This window comes from Hemitrygon akajei, chromosome 22 (genome assembly GCF_048418815.1).
Source record: "Hemitrygon akajei chromosome 22, sHemAka1.3, whole genome shotgun sequence".
Lineage (NCBI taxonomy): Eukaryota > Metazoa > Chordata > Chondrichthyes > Myliobatiformes > Dasyatidae > Hemitrygon > Hemitrygon akajei.
The window spans coordinates 9150986-9166890 of NC_133145.1; the positions used below are offsets into that span (position 1 = coordinate 9150986).

Below are 15905 nucleotides of genomic sequence, written 5' to 3' on the forward strand. Positions count from 1 at the left end.
TACTTAATGTATTTTTACATATAAACCCATAACAAATTATTTAAACAACCAAGAATACTTAATCAACCATTAATGACACAACAGTGAAAATTTGGACAGAGTCATAGAGTTCTACAACAGAGAAACATGCCTATCACATGCTTGCTGAGTTTTCTACCCACTACACCCACATTAGGTCTGTATCTTCCTCTGCCTTCCTTATTTAAATATTTTTCTAAATGCCTCTTAAAATGAACCCACCCCCTCCACTGCCAGCATACTTCAGATATCAACCACTCCTTTTGTAAAGAACGCAGTACTCGGACCCCTTTAAACCTCACCTTAACATATGCCCTTTTGTTTTTGATACCCCTACTAGGGGAAAATTATTCTATTAACCCTATCCATGCCCCTCATGATCTTTTACACTTTTATCATCACCTCTCAGTCTCTACTCCAGGGAAAACAACCCTAGCCTATCCAATCTCTACTTGGCAATATCCCAGTGAACTGCACTTTCTCCAACACAACTGCATTCTGAAGTAACCAGAATGCCACACAGTAATCCAGATATCTCCCCTTCATCGTGCCCTAATCATACGAGAAAAGTTAACAAGGAATTTGCTTTGTTTCCATTCACCGAGAAGTTAACACAAGGAGTGTTGTGAACAAAGCAGGTTAGCTTAGAGCGTGGATCTGTACTTGGAGTTAAGATGTGGTGGCCATTACAGAGACTTGGATGGCTCAGGGTCAGGAATGGTTACTTCAAATGCCGGGTTTTAGATGTTTCAGATAGGACAGGGAGGGAGGCAGAAGAGGTGGGGGCATGGCACTGTTGATCAGAGATAGTATCACGGCTGCAGAAAAGGTGGATGCCATGGAGGGATTGTCTACGGAGTCTCTGTGGGTGGAGGTTAGGAACAGGAAGGGGTCAATAACTTTACTGGGTGTTTTTTATAGGCCGCCCAATAGTAACAGGGATATTGAGGAGCAGATAGGGAAACAGATCCTGGAAAGGTGTGATAATAACAGAGTTGTCGTGGTGAGAGATTTGAATTTCCCAAATATCGATTGCATCTCCCTAGAGCGAGGGGTTTAGATGGGGTAGAGTTTGTTAGGTGAGTTCAGGAAGGTTTCTTAACACAATATGTAGATAAGCCTACAAGAGGAGAGGCTGTACTTGATTTGGTATTGGGAAATGAACTCGGTCAGGTGTCAGATCTCTCAGTGGGAGAGCATATTGGAGATAGTGATACATTTGACAATGTTCCACAAGGTAGGCTTATTCAGAAAGTCAGAAGGCAGGGGATCCAGGGAAGTTTGGCCAGGTGGATTCAGAATTGGCTTGCCTGCAGGAAGCAGAGGGTCGTGCTGGAGGGAGTACATTCGGATTGGAGGGTTGTGACTAGTGGTGTCCCACAAGGATCAGTTCTGGGACCTCTACTTTTCGTGGTTTTTATTAACAAACTGGATGTGGGGGTAGAAGGGTGGGTTGGCATGTTTGCAGACGACACAAAGGTTGGTGGTGTTGTAGATAGTGCAGAGGATTGTTGAAGATTGCAGAAAGACATTGATAGGATGCAGAAGTGGGCTGAGAAGTGGCAGATGGAGTTTAACCCGGAGAAGTGTTAGGTGGTACACTTTGGAAGGACAAACTCCAAGGCAGAGTACAAAGTAAATGGCAGGATACTTGGTAGTGTGGAGGAGCAGAGGGATCTGGGGGTACATGTCCACAGATCCCTGAAAGTTGCCTTACAGGCAGATAGAGTAGTTAAGGAAGCTTATGGGGTGTTAGCTTTCATAAGTCGAGGGATAGAGTTTAAGAGTGCGAGGTAATGATGCAGCTCTATAAAACTCTGGTTAGGCCACATTGGAGTACCGTGTCCAGTTCTGGTTGCCTCACTATAGGAAGGATGTGGAAGCATTGGAAAGGGTACAGAGGAGATTTACCAGGATGCTGCCTGGTTTAGAGAGTATGCATTATGATCAGAGATTAAGGGAGCTAGGGATTTACTCTTTGGAGAGAAGGAGGATGAGAGGAGACGTGATAGAGGTATACAAGATCTTAAGAGGAATAGATAGAATGGACAGCCAGCGCCTCTTCCCTAGGGCACCACTGCTCAATACAAGAGGACGTGGCTTTAAGGTAAGGGGTGGGAAGTTCAAGGGGGATATTAGAGGAAGGTTTTTTTACTCAGAGAGTGGTTGGTGCGTGGAATGCATTGCCTGAGTCAGTGGTGGGGCAGATACACTAATGAAGTTTAAAAGACTACTAGATAGGTATATGGAGGAATTTAAGGTGGGGGTTTATATGGGAGGCAGGGTTTAAGGGTCAGCACAACATTGTGGGCCACAGGGCCTGTACTGTGCTGTACTATTCTATGTTCTGTGTTCTCTAATTCTATCTCCTTTACAATAGCACTGGAGAAAGATAGGAACAGACAAGTTAGAAAAGCATTTGGTTGGAGTAAGGGAAATTATGAGGCTATCAGGCAGGATATTGGAAGCTTAAATTGGAAACAGATGTTCTCAGGGAAAAGTATGGAAGAAATGTGGTGAATGTTCGGGGGATATCGTGAGGAGTTCTGCAAAGGTACGTTCCAATGAGACAGGGAAGTTATGGTAGGGTACAGGAACCGTGGTGTACAAAGGCAGTAATAAATCTAGTCAAGAAGAAAAGGAAAGCTTACCAAAGATTCAGAGAGCTAGGTAATGTTAGAGATCTAGAAGTTAATAAGGCTAACAGGAAGGAGATTAAGAAGAAAATAAGGAGAGCCAGAAGGTACCATGAAAACGCCTTGGAAGGCGGGATTAGGGAAAGCCCTGAGGCATTCTATAAGTATGTGAAGAGCAAGAGGATAAGACATGAAAGAATAGGACCTAACGTGTGACAGTGGGAAGGTGTGTATGGAACCGGAGGAAATACCAGAAGTGCTTAATGAATACTTTACTTCAGTATTCACTGTGGAAAAGGATCTTGATGATAGTAGTGATGACTTGCAGCGGACTGAAAAGCTTGAGCATGTAGATGACCCAGCAGATGTTGAGGATGTGACGCGTTGGCCTGCCTGAGTAGAGCAAAATGGTTCAGTGTGCTGGACTTAAGGAGTGGGTATTACCAGATCCCGATGAGTGAGGGAACAGACAGGAGCCTCTGGAGGAACACGTTCCCAGAGATCAGCCAGAGGACCACCAGGTGCCCACGCCTCTATTCCGGATGGGCTGGTAGGACCCCGTGCCAGTGTGTGTCTACAGATAGAGGGAGTTTACGCAAAAGCTGTTCTTGATACGGGATCGCAATATCAAACTCACACCAGATACCATTACGGAATACACTTTAAAGATTTTACTAAAACTAAAAGAGTACTATGCAATACAGTATATATGAAGGAAAATAAAATAAAGCAAAAGGCGCCAACTTATCAAAGTTCAGTCAGTTTAGTGCACATCGTTGGAGCTCAACCATCGAACCATTCGACCCCTCGTCGCTTGCCTCCAACCTCCACGTCCTCGCACCTGGGACCACCCCGGTGGTCGACCAAGCAGTGCAGTGCATGTCCACCTTCCTCGGCGTCTCTTTCCCCCCTCCCCTCAAAAGACCGCGAAACCCCCCCAAGCTCCCAGCCCCACAAGACAAACTAACATTCCCCATTGGTTAACAAATGAATACAATCCCCATATCAGCAAGTCCAAAGCTAAACAACTGCATGAAAAAAACACTTATCAGACATAAAAGCATTCCTATTCTAGCAAACCAAAGAAGCCATTTTGATTACATACACAGTACATTGTACATAGATATTAAGAAAGAGGATGTGCTGGAGATTTTGGAAAGCATCAAGTTGGATAAGTCGCCGGGACTGGATGAGATTTACCCCAGGCTACTGTGGGAGACGAGGGAGGAGATTGCTGAGCCTCTGGCTATGATCTTTGCATCATCAATGGGGACAGGAGAGGTTCCGGAGAATTGGAGGATTGCGAATGTTGTTCCTTTATTCAAGAAAGGGAATAGAGATAGCCCAGGAAATTATAGACCAGTGAGTCTTACCTCAGTGGTTGGTAACTTGATGGAGAAGATCCTTAGAGGCAGGATTTATGAACATTTGTAGAGGTATAATATGATTAGGAATACTCAGCATGGCTTTGTCAAGGGCAGATCATGCCTTACGAGCCTGATTGAATATTTTGAGGACGTGACCAAACACATTAAGGAAGGAAGAGCAGTAGATGTAGTGCATATGGATTTCAGCAGGGCATTTGATAAGGTACCCCATGTAAGGCTTACTGACAAAGTAAGGAGTACGGGATCAAAGGGGACATTGCCTTGTGGATCCTGAACTAGCTTGCCCAACAGAAGGCAAAGAGTTGTTGTAGACGGGTCATATTCTGCATGGAGGTTAGTCACCAGTGGAATGCCTCAGGGATCTGTTCTGGGACCCTTACTCTTTGTGATTTTCATAAATGACCTGGATGAGGAAGTGGAGGGAATGGTTAGTAAGTTTGCTGATGACACAAAGGTTGGGGGTGTCATGGATAGTGTGGAGGGCTGTCAGAGGTTACAGTGGGACATTGATAGGATGTAAAACTGGGCTGAGAAGTAACAGATGGAGTTCAACCCAGATAAGTGTGAAGTAGTTCATTTTGTTAAGTCAAATATTATGGCAGAATATAGTATTAATGGTAAGACTCTTGGCAGTGTGGAGGATCAAAGGGATCTTGGGGTCTGAGTCCATAGGACACTCAAAGCTGCTGCACAGGTTGACTCTGTTGTTAAGAAGGCGTATGGCCTTCATCAATCGTAGTATTGAATTTAGGAGCCGAGAGGTAATGTTGCAGCTATATAGTACCCTGGTCAGACCCCACTTGGAGTACTGTGCTCAGTTTTGGTCGCTTCACCACAGGAAGGATGTGGAAGCCATAGAAAGGGTGCAGAGGAGATTTACAAGGATGTTGCCTGGATTCGGGAGCATGGTTTATGAGAATAGGTTGAGTCAACTTGGCCATTTCTCCTTGGAGCAACGGAGGATGAGAGGTGACCTGATAGAGGTGTACAAGATGATGAGAGGCATTGATTGTGTGGATAGTCAGAGGCTTTTTCCCAGGGCTGAAATGGTTGCCACAAGAGGACACAAGTTTAAGGTGCTGGGGAGTAGGTACAGAGGAGATATCAGGGGTAAGTTTTTTTACTCAGAGAGTGGTGAGTGCGTGGAATGGGCTGCCAGCAATGGTGGTGGAGGCGGATATGATAGGGTCTTTTAACAGACTTTTGGATAGGTACATGGAGCTTCGGAAAATAGAGGGCTATGGGTAAACCTGGTAATTTCTAAGGTCGGGACATGTTCGGCACAACTTTGTGGGCTGAAGGGCCTGTATTGTGCTGTAGGTTTTCTATGTTTCTATGTAAGAATCCACAACTCTTAATGTCCCCCATGGGACATTAATGTACCCGCCCCAGTCCCTCCACCGTGGTGTACCTGCCCCATCCCTCCCCCGTGGGGTACCCGCCCCACTTCCTCTCCCGTGGGGTACCTGCCCCGGTCCCTCCCCCATGGCGTACCCGCCCCAGTCCCTCACCCGTGGGATACTTGCCCCGTGGGGTACCTGCCCTGATCCCTCCCCCATGGCGAACCCGTCCTGGTCCCTCTCCCGTGGGGTACTCACCCCGGTCCATCCCTGTGGGGACTCAGCCAAGAAGTTCCTGCATATTTATTTATTGATTGAGGTACAGCACAGAATTGGACCTTCTGGCCCTATGAGTCACACTGCCCAGCAGTCCCCCAATTTAATTCTAGCCAAATAACAAAGCGATATACAATGAGAAATTGACCTGCCCACTGGTACATCTTTGTACTGTGGGAGGAAATGGTAGCTACCGGAGGAAACCCACATGGTTACGGGGAGAACGTACAAACTCCTTACAGGCAACGGCGAGAAATGAATGCAGGTCACTGGTACTGTAAAGCGTTGTGCTAACCACTACGCTACCATGCTGCAGATCCTTCCCCTGCAAACACATTCCTGTGCTTCTTGTGTCACTACACAAGTTCATTTGACTAACCTGATTTGTAGTTTATTCACTGTGCTCCGTCTTGATCTTCAGAGCACTGTGTTTATGTTTATATCCTTTTAATAACCTTTAGTACCATTTTAACCAGATACTTATCTGCTTCTTACACCAGTAGCTAGCTAACATGCCATTAAATCTCCCTGCAATAAAAATGGAAAATGTATCACCAGACAGATAGTTTCTATGAAAAATTAGGATTTAACATTTCAGCTCACTGACCACAGAGCAGGGCAGGGAAAAGGTTCCAATCTTGAAGTGAACGGGAGTATTCTACATAATAATTAATTGCTTACATCCACATTACTGATAATCTAAAGTGCTATTTGTGGTTATCTACCCTTTCTAATCTACAAAGGTATGTCCATTAAAATAAAAGTCTTACTTCTCTCAAAAGTCCTCCTGAGGAGTGCCACACCCAGCATTGCTCTTCATTTGGCAGCCACAGATTCCTTTCAGAAGCAAAATGAGGCCAGGATGTCATCTGAAAGGAGGTAGTGTGATTTGTGACCTTTCCCCCAAACTGCTGGAGAGTTTGTTTCCAGTGGCTGCGGTGTCAGTGTACAAACTTTAATGTGGCTGATTTGCAGTCTCAACAGTGGTGCTGTTTGTATGCACTATACACATTGCCACAAATAGAGAAACACACCTTACTTCCTTTTGTTTTCTCATCTTGATAGAGTATGAAAATTTCTCATTACACACTTCCTCTGCCTCCCCACCCACTGTTTTCTCTTTATGAGATGCAGCTGATGAGAGTTTCAGGCCTTTTGTCCTGAGACCTCTTTATAATGTTAGACACCAGGCTATGTTTGTTAATGCTCCTGTTTAGTACTTTGGCAAAGTTTTGCCTTGCTAAAAGCTTTCCAGAAATAGAAGTGGTTCTTAGTGTTGGTAATGTCTGTTCCCCCTTCGTGATATTGCTTCAGTCACAAATCCCCATCACCAGGAAGCAATTCAACCAATAATCACTAACCAGCTAAACAAACCTTTCCTTTGGTTGGACTAAATGCAAATTCTCCATTCCAATCTTGACAGATCTCCAAAACAAAACAGTCAGTAATGCAAATATGATGTGTTTTGTTTTCTTGACACGGTTTGTGCCCTTTCTCTGGATGCACTAACAGTCCACTGTTTCCAAACACTCACAGCCCAAAAGCTCAGCATGTATACGGTATACAATCATAGAAAGGTGCACCAGAGTCTTTACTTTCTTGAGAGTTTAAGGAGGTTTGGCCTGTTGTAAGTATCCTGAACGGTGCAGCATGGTTCAGTACAGCAACTCCAATGCAACAAGCTGAAGAGAGTAGCTGGCTCAGCCCAATACATCACAGGCATATTCCTTCCCATCACTGGTTCTATGCACGAGGTGCTTCCTCAAGAAATCATCGTCCATCATCAGAGATCCCCACTATCCGGACCATGCCATCTTCTCACAGCTACCATCGAGAGGGAGGTACAGAAGCCTAAAGTCCCACACCGCCAGGTTCAAGAACAACTTTCCATCAACCATTCAATTGTTGAACAAAATGGCAAAATGTTAATCACCTCACTTTAGCAAACATTATGAGCATTTTGATCATTTTGCACTAAAATTGACTTTTTTGTTCAAATTGTCTTCTTTCTTGTAAAAAGTGTGAATGACTTGTTTTCCTTGTGAACAATGATGATACTGTGATACTGCTACAGGTAAGTTTTGTTTTGCACCTGTGCTTGTGCATGTGACAGTAAACTTGACTTTGACCTCACTGTTTAGATATCCAAAACGATGTGGGGGAACTACTGAAGTACAAATCCAACTCTAACAGCACCACAGACAACTCTTCTCTATATCCACTAGAACCACTTCCTTGTTGCTTACTGGAATACCTCCAATGTTAAACAATATATTGGATTTCCAGCTTATTGGATTTGACAGTCAGACCTGTCAAGGCCAGGTTGATCTGGCCACTGAAATGAGTTTTATTTCATACCTTCCAATACTGAGGCTATTGCTTGCTGCTCAACATCTTGTGGAATGTAGGCATTATTGTCAGGTCAGAACCAGGGGACTCCCACAGACAGCAGTGTGATGACAATCAGATATCTGCTCAAGTGATGACTAGTTTAGCAAGAATCTGCTCAATCTGCTCAAGTGATGACTAGTTTAGCAAGAACTCCATGCCAAGTGACAGGGAAGAACTCAACACTTCTTTGAGATTTGTGAGGGCAGACTGTTTAACATTTCACCTGAAAGGTAACATTCCCCACTGGGACCAAGACACAAAAGCTGAATTAGAAGCCACAACTATCTGCCTGATAAGGCTCAGGTACCTTCTTCGGATTAAGAACCTCTACAGATGTGCCATGGAGTGCATTCTGACAGGCTTATCACCGTCTGCTAAGAGGGGCAGCTACTGCACAGGACCGAAAGAAGCTACAGAAAGTTGTAAAATTAGTTAGCTCCATCATGGGTACTTGCCTCCATAGTATCCAAGATATCTTCAAGGAGTGGTGCCTCAGAAAGGCCACATCCATTATGAAGGACTCCCATCACCCAGGACATGCCCTCTTCTCATTGTTACCATCAGGTAGGAGATACAGAAGCCTGAAGGCACACACTCAGTGATTCAGGAACAGCTTCTTCTCCTCTGCCATCCAATTTCTAAATGGACTTTGAACCCATAACACTCCCTCACTACTTTTTCCATTATTTCTGTTTTTGCACTTTTTAATTTAACTATTTAATATACATTATACACTTACTGAAATTGATTTACTTATTTATTTTTCTATATTATCATGTATTTCATTGTACTGCTGCTGCTAAGTTAACAAATTTCACGACATGCTGGTGGTATTAAGCCTGATTCTGATGTCATATAACCATATAACAATTACAGCATGGAAACAGGCCATCTCAACCCTTCTAGTCCATGCTGAACGCTTACTGTCACCTGGTCTCACCGACCTGCACTCAGCCCATAACCCTCCATTCCTTTCCTGTTCATATACCTATCCTATTTTACTTAAAGTGACAAAACCGAACCTGCCTCTACCACTTCTACTAGCTCGTTTCACAGCTACCACTCTCTGAGTAAAGAAGTTCCCCCTCTTGTTACCCTTAAACTTTTGCCCCCTAACTCTCAAATCATGTCCTCTTGTTTGAATCTCCCCTACTCTCAATGGAAAAAGTCTATCCACGTCAACTCTATCTATCCCCCTCATAATTTTAAATACCTCTATCAAGTCCCCCCTCAACCTTCTACGCTCCAAAGAATAAAGACCTAACTTGTTCAACCTTTCTCTGTAACTTAGGTGCTGAAACCCAGGTAACATTCTAATAAATCTCCTCTGTATTTTGTTGACATCTTTCCTATAATTCGTTGACCAGAACTGTACACAATACTCCAAATTTGGCCTCACCAATGCCTTATACAATTTTAACATTACATCCCAACTCCTATACTCAATGCTCTGATTTATAAAGGCATTTACCAAAAATTTACCAAAAGATTTCATCACCACCCTATCCATGAGATTCCACCTTCAGGGAACTATGCACCATTATTCCTAGATCAATCTGTTCTACTGCATTCCTCAATGCCCTACCATTTACCATGTATGTCCTATTTTGATTAGTCCTACCAAAATATAGCACCTCACACTTATCAGCATTAAACTTCATCTGCCATTTGTCAGCCCACTCTTCTAACTGGCCTAAATCTCTCTACAAGCTTTGCAAACCTACTTCATTATCTACAATGCCACCTATCTTAGTATCATCTGCATACTTACTAATCCAATTTACCACTGCATCATCCAGATCATTAACGTATATGACAAACAACACTGGACCCAGTACAGATCCCTGAGGCACACCACTAGTCACCGGCCTCCAACCCGACAAACAGTTATCCACCACTACTCTCTGGCATCTCCCATCCAGCCACTGTTGAATCCATTTTACTACTTCAATATTAATACCTAATGATTGAACCTTCCTGACTAACCTTCCCATGTACTACACTGACTGATTTGCCTCCAGATTCATTCTCCAACCCTCCCTGAAGAACACAAGCCTTGCTGTTTTGAAGTCAGAAATGTTCCCAAGGGAATAAAGAGCCAGTGTTTCAAAGGCACAGGGTGATCAGGAAGAGGTTAAAGGGTGGTGTCATCCCTGGGCCAGCTGGAGGGATTTGTTGTAGACTGTGGTGAGGCTGAAGTTGATTGGGATTGGAAGAAGACCAGCTTCTTGAGCCCAGCAGCTTGAGGGGAGTCTGATTCCTGATTTTAACAGCTCTGCACAGGGAAAGGGGAATATATTGGAGGAGGGGGAGTAATCCTGGGCCCAATTTCTGTGCTTAGTACTGCCCTGGTGCTTAAAACAGCTCCTGGAGCAAAGTGTCCTCCTCATCCCCCACCCCTGAAACAAACCCAACAAAACCCTCAAGAACCAGAAACAATTTGAACTGGCACCTCAGACGGTCTCTGTGTGGTCTCTGCCTTTGTACACCGCAGCCACTGAAGGGTGGCGGTGTACTCGGTTTCACTTAAACAACCCCCCCCCCCCCCACCCCCAGACTCTGGGTGAGAGGGGAAGAGCAGCAGAGCCAGCCCTTGCTCTCCCGCCTGGCTGCCTCATCAGTGCCGGAGGAGATAGAGTCATGTCCAGCTCACCTGTGTTGTCAGCCTGCAGACCCACGGGTACACCTCTTCCCACCACGCTGGCACTCAGCTGAACTGAGCCTAGGCATGGTTCTCCCAACCTTTACACATGGCTGGACGGCATTCAAACTCTACGTGCTGACTCGGTGATTAGCATCTAGAAGCAGAGACACAGAGGAAGTACTGTAGCAGGGCTCAGGAAGCGAAAGAAACCACAGTGATTCTCAAGGCGGGACACAACAACTTCTCCACCAACATATCCTGAGCTGCATTCTGGTGATATTGGTATTGGTTTATTACTGTCACATGTACCAAGATACAGCAAAAAACTTTGTCTGAAAGCCATCCAGACAGATAATGCCATTTGCAAGTACATCACAGTATTAAAAAGGAAGCATTGCAGAATATAGTGTTACTGGTACAGAGAATGGGCAGAGTAGGCTGTAAGCTGCAAAGACCACAACAAGGTAGATTGGGAGATTAAATAGTTCATCTATTAGTGTGAGAGAGGAGATTACAGTGAGAAGCCATCCCTGAGCTAGGTGGTTCATGTTCTCAAGCTTTTGCACCTTCTGTTGGACAGGAGAGGGGCGAGGAAGGATGGAGGGGTCTTTAATTATGTTGGACACTTTCCTGAGTCATCGGGAAGTGAAGACAGAGCCCATGGACTGGAGGTTAGTTTGCGTGACAGATTTAGCTGTATCCACAACTTGCGGCCAGGAGCACAGCAATTGCCATTCCAAGCTGTGATGCATCCAGATAGAGATGGTTTTGATAGTGCATCTGTAAAAATTAGTGAGGGTTATTGGGGACATAACAAAGTTCTCTTAAACTTATAAAGAAGTAGAGGAACTGATGTGCTTTTATTTGGCAATAGTGTCCACATTGTACCAGGATAGATTGTGAGTGATTTTTATACCTGGGAATTTGAAGCTCAGCACCACTGGTACTAATCCTACCTCCTGACACCAATGACCAGCTTCTCCATTGAGGGAAAGCTTGGTATCTTGACACAACTTATATTTTTGCCTTTTTCCTACACTTACCTTGTTGTTGCTGAGATCCAGCCCTCTATGGTGGCATCATCTACAAATGTGTGATTAGAGTTAGGGCAGAATTTGGCGGAGTCAGCAGCAGTTCCTCTTGTTGCCTTGGGAAAATAAACCTGCAAAAAGCTGAGAAGTTGGGGTGGGTTTATAGCTAGAAAAATTCACAGGCAGGTTAATAAACTAGATCCAATCACCATTTAGGAGGGTCATTTTATAATTTAAAGTGAATATTAATTGCCTTCTGGGCTGATTAACATCCTGATTGCCTCCAATGATTTTTTTTTTAAACTACAAGTCCTGGAAATCTGTTATAAGAGGAAAGAGCCAACAGATCAGTCAGCATCTGTGGAGACAGCAATAGAGCTAATGTTTCAGGTTGGAGATATTATATCAGTCTTGGGCAAAGGACAAAACAAGTTAATATCACCTTGCAACTGCTGAATGTTTCCAGTATTTCCTGTAGTCCACACACTTCCGACAACTTTCTGAATAAAGGGGGCCTGCTCTGGTTGGCTGCTGATGACAAGTGGTGTTCCACAGTGGTCAGTATTGGGACCACTTTTTTTCACATTAAATGTTAACAATTTGGTTGGCGGAATTGTTGGCTTTGTGGCCAAGTTTGCGGATGACACAAAGATAGGTGGAAGGACAGGTAGTGTTGAGGAAGCAAGGAATCTGCAGAAAGACCTAGACAGATTAGGAGAAAGGGCAAAGAAGTGGCAAATGGAATACAGTGTATGATCATGCACTTTGGTAGAAGGATAAACTATTTGTAACAGGGAGAACATTCAAAAATCAGAGGTGCAAAGTGACTTGGAATCCATGTGCAGGATTCTCTAATTGCAGGTTGAGTTAGTGATAAGGACAACAAATGCAATGTTGCCATTAATTTGTGAAGACTAGAATATAAGAGCAAGGATCTAATGCCAAAGCTTTATAAGGCATTGCCAGACTGAACTTAAGAGTATTGAGAACAGTTTGGGGAGCCTTATCTAAGAAAAGATGTGCTGGCATTGGAGAAGATCTGGAGGAGATTCACGAGAATAATTCTGGGAATGAAAGGCTTAATCTATGAGGAGTTTTTGTTGGCTCAGGGTCTGTACTTACTGGAGCTTAGAAGAATGGGGTGGGGGGGTGTTATCTCATTGAAACCTATTGAATATTGAAAGGCCTAGACAGAGTGAATGTGGAGAAGATGTTTCCTATCATGAGAGAGTCTGGGACTGGGGGGCACAGCCTCAGAGTAGAGGGATGTCTACACGAATGAATTTCTTTAGCTAGAGGGTGGTGAATCTGTGGAATTCATTGACATGGGTGGCTGCGGAGGCCAAGTCATTGGGTATACTTAAAGCAGAGGTTCATAGTTCTTGGTTCATCAGGGATAGGGGTGAAGGCAGGAGAATGGGGTTGAAAGCATTGATGGACAGGTGGAGTGGACTCGATAGACTGAGTACTCTAATTCTGCTCCTAAGTTTTATGGTCTCCAAGGTGTGACCATGATGGTAATTTAGGGATTGACGTGACATGTGAGAGGAATACTCATTGCTCCCAGCTGCTTCATTGAGAGGGTTTTGTTAGTGTTGGTGCTGAAAGGGATCACCACACACTTGGTATCTCTCAGATCTGTTCTATCGAATCAGCACAAGAGCTGCTTCACCTTGTGCCTCAAAGTATGGAAATGGTCACCAGTAACATGAGCAATGGACTATTAGCTCCGCCAGATAGAAGGTGCACCTCACCTGAGAAGGAAAGTAAACTCCTTCCCAGACTGAGGAACCACACCAGGAGATGTGTAACAGGACAACAAGCATTTGCAATCCACTGGTATGAGATCTGTTGCCAACTATAACTAGTCAGTGTCATTGGCTTCCTCAACACGTCACAGGGTGGCATGGTAGCATAGTGGTTAGCACAACACTTTACAATATAAGTGACCTGGGTTCAATTCCTGACACTGCCTGTAAGGAGTATGTACCTTTTCCCCTTGCCCACGTGGGTTTCCTCCCACAATCCAGACATACCAATTGATAGGTTAATTGGTCATTGTAAATAATTAGGCCCTAGGGTTAAATCGGTGGTTTGCTGTGCGGCATGGCTCAAAGGGCTAGAGGGGCCTTGTCCACACTATCTCAATAAATAAATAAATAACTTCACTCCCTGCACACCACTGTGACTGAAACTCCATGGGTCAGAGACGAGTGAAGGGCGAAAGACATCCCTTCACCTCCACCTCCCCCAGTGCTCTGTCCTGTCTCCTGCAAGGATGGAAAGTTGCAGCTGATGCCATCACGTGGAAGGTGAAGGCCATATGTTGAACAGGAGGGATTGGTGTGTAATTGCCTCAGGATGAGGTTGGAAGTGCACACTCAGGGTGGAAAAGGTGACTTTACAAGGAAGACATAAAGTGACAGCACAGCAAAAGTGGGGGGGGGGGGAGAGAAGAGATAGGCTTATTAAGATTATATATATACACATACATACACATCATATGAGAGAGAGCACAAGAAAAGGGGGAGGAAGAGGGAGAAGAAAGGGGAGAAAAAGCAGGGGAAATTGGGTTGGGGAGAGCTTGTGATTGCATGGTACAACACAGGATGTGGGTGACTTGAGTCATCAGTAATCAGTAGGTTTGGTTCCAGGGTTCCTCCTCACTGTGCACATGCGGTTTAATAAACTCATTATATCCCCTATACTAGAGGTGTCTGCCATAGTTTAGGAGGGGACACTTACCTTTACATTTGAGGGTTCTGGTGTAGGTACCACTTCAGAGACTGGATTCCAGGCTTTAGATTCTACGGCTGGGCTGGGCAAGGCCACGCTGCCTGTCCTCCCAGGCTGATGTGCAAGAATGTGGGAGGGTGGTAAGTTGTGAAAGGGAAGTTCATCCCATATTTACTTTAAACTCTACACCCCTTCGGGTGAGCTGTTGGATTGAACCTCACTGCATTTTCCAATCTTATTGCTGCCTCTGCAAATGGTTCGTACTTCCCCCTCTCTACAGGAACTGAACTTCAAAATAAAAAGAATCATTTCCTATAAACAGAGGATTTATACAAATGCAAATTTATTTTTAGTTAACTTACTTTATTTTGAAGGGTGAGGACAATACAGAATCCCTGTTATCACACTAAGGAATATAATGCAGTAACTTGTGATTTCTCAGGAATGTATACAGTGTTGTTTCAAAATAACACTTCCAACTAGTGATGACTCAATTTAGCTATTACCCACATCCTGTGTGCAACACCATACAATCACAAGCACAGTACAGGCCCTTCAGCCCACAAGATTGTACTGACCTTTTAACCTTCTCCATGGTCAATGTAATGCTTTCCTCCCACAGTTCTCCATTTTTCTTTCACCCCATACTCTGCCTTCAAGTTTGATCTTCAAAGTGACCATCTCTTTACCATAATTAGCTCATTTTTAGGTCAGATCTAATGAACCAGTGCAAATAATACATTTTATCAATTAAATTCTATTTATTGCTGCTGCTAATTTAGGATGAAATAGGAATTCTTCACTGTGCTGTCAGGTAGCCTATGCCCCACTCAAGTTGGCTGTAGAGTGTTGGCACAGTGGTTGCTGTATGCCCCAGCACCTGTGGAACCAGTGGACATCTGGTATAGAATTAGGAATGCCCAAGTTAGGAATGAAAAATGTATCTTAGAGCAATTTAGGCCACAATGTGTGGTAAGTGCAGAACATTAGGGAGGTCAAGTAAGCATGGATTATTCTTCCCAAAGCTTTCCTCCACATGATGCAGTGGTTACCGACTTATTGAAGATCATGTGCTATCTGCAGTTAACAGCATGCAACCACTGGTTTGGTAGATGGTCGCAATATGAAAAATGGCGCATCAGTCTGCACCAGTCATCATCTACCAAGTTACACTGGTCCCATTTTTATTCATTCCACATTCCCATCAATTCTCCCAGATTTGACCACTCACCCCATGCTATTCAATTTACGCCAGCCAGTCCCCATGATTTGGGCAGTAAAGTAGATCACCAAGAGAAATCCCGTGGAGAGAATATGCAATCTCTACATAGACAGAATTGGAGGTTAGGATTGGACCTGGGTCACTGGAGCTGAGAGGGAACAATTCTATCTGCTGTCATTGTTGCCCTGCAATGCATTCCATGGCAGTCTTCCAGCACGCCACC

The 15905-nt window shown here is 44.3% G+C and overlaps 1 protein-coding gene across 4 annotated transcripts in view; it reads right to left on the reverse strand.

Annotated features, from left to right (window-relative positions):
• Nucleotides 1–14636, reverse strand: part of pik3cg (phosphatidylinositol-4,5-bisphosphate 3-kinase, catalytic subunit gamma) — a 50911-nt gene extending 36275 nt beyond the window's left edge. For 2 of the 4 annotated variants that reach the window (XM_073026665.1, XM_073026661.1), the window contains exons 1-3: nt 14470–14636; nt 11737–11865; nt 10703–10847 (exon numbers count right to left, since the gene is read on the reverse strand). The gene's annotated coding sequence lies outside the window, so the exon portion shown is untranslated. Of the gene's footprint in view, nt 1–10702; nt 10848–11736; nt 11954–14469 lie in introns of those variants that run through there. The other 2 variants (XM_073026664.1, XM_073026662.1) reach the window with 2 other exon arrangements.
• Between the last annotated feature and the right edge of the window lie 1269 nt (nt 14637–15905).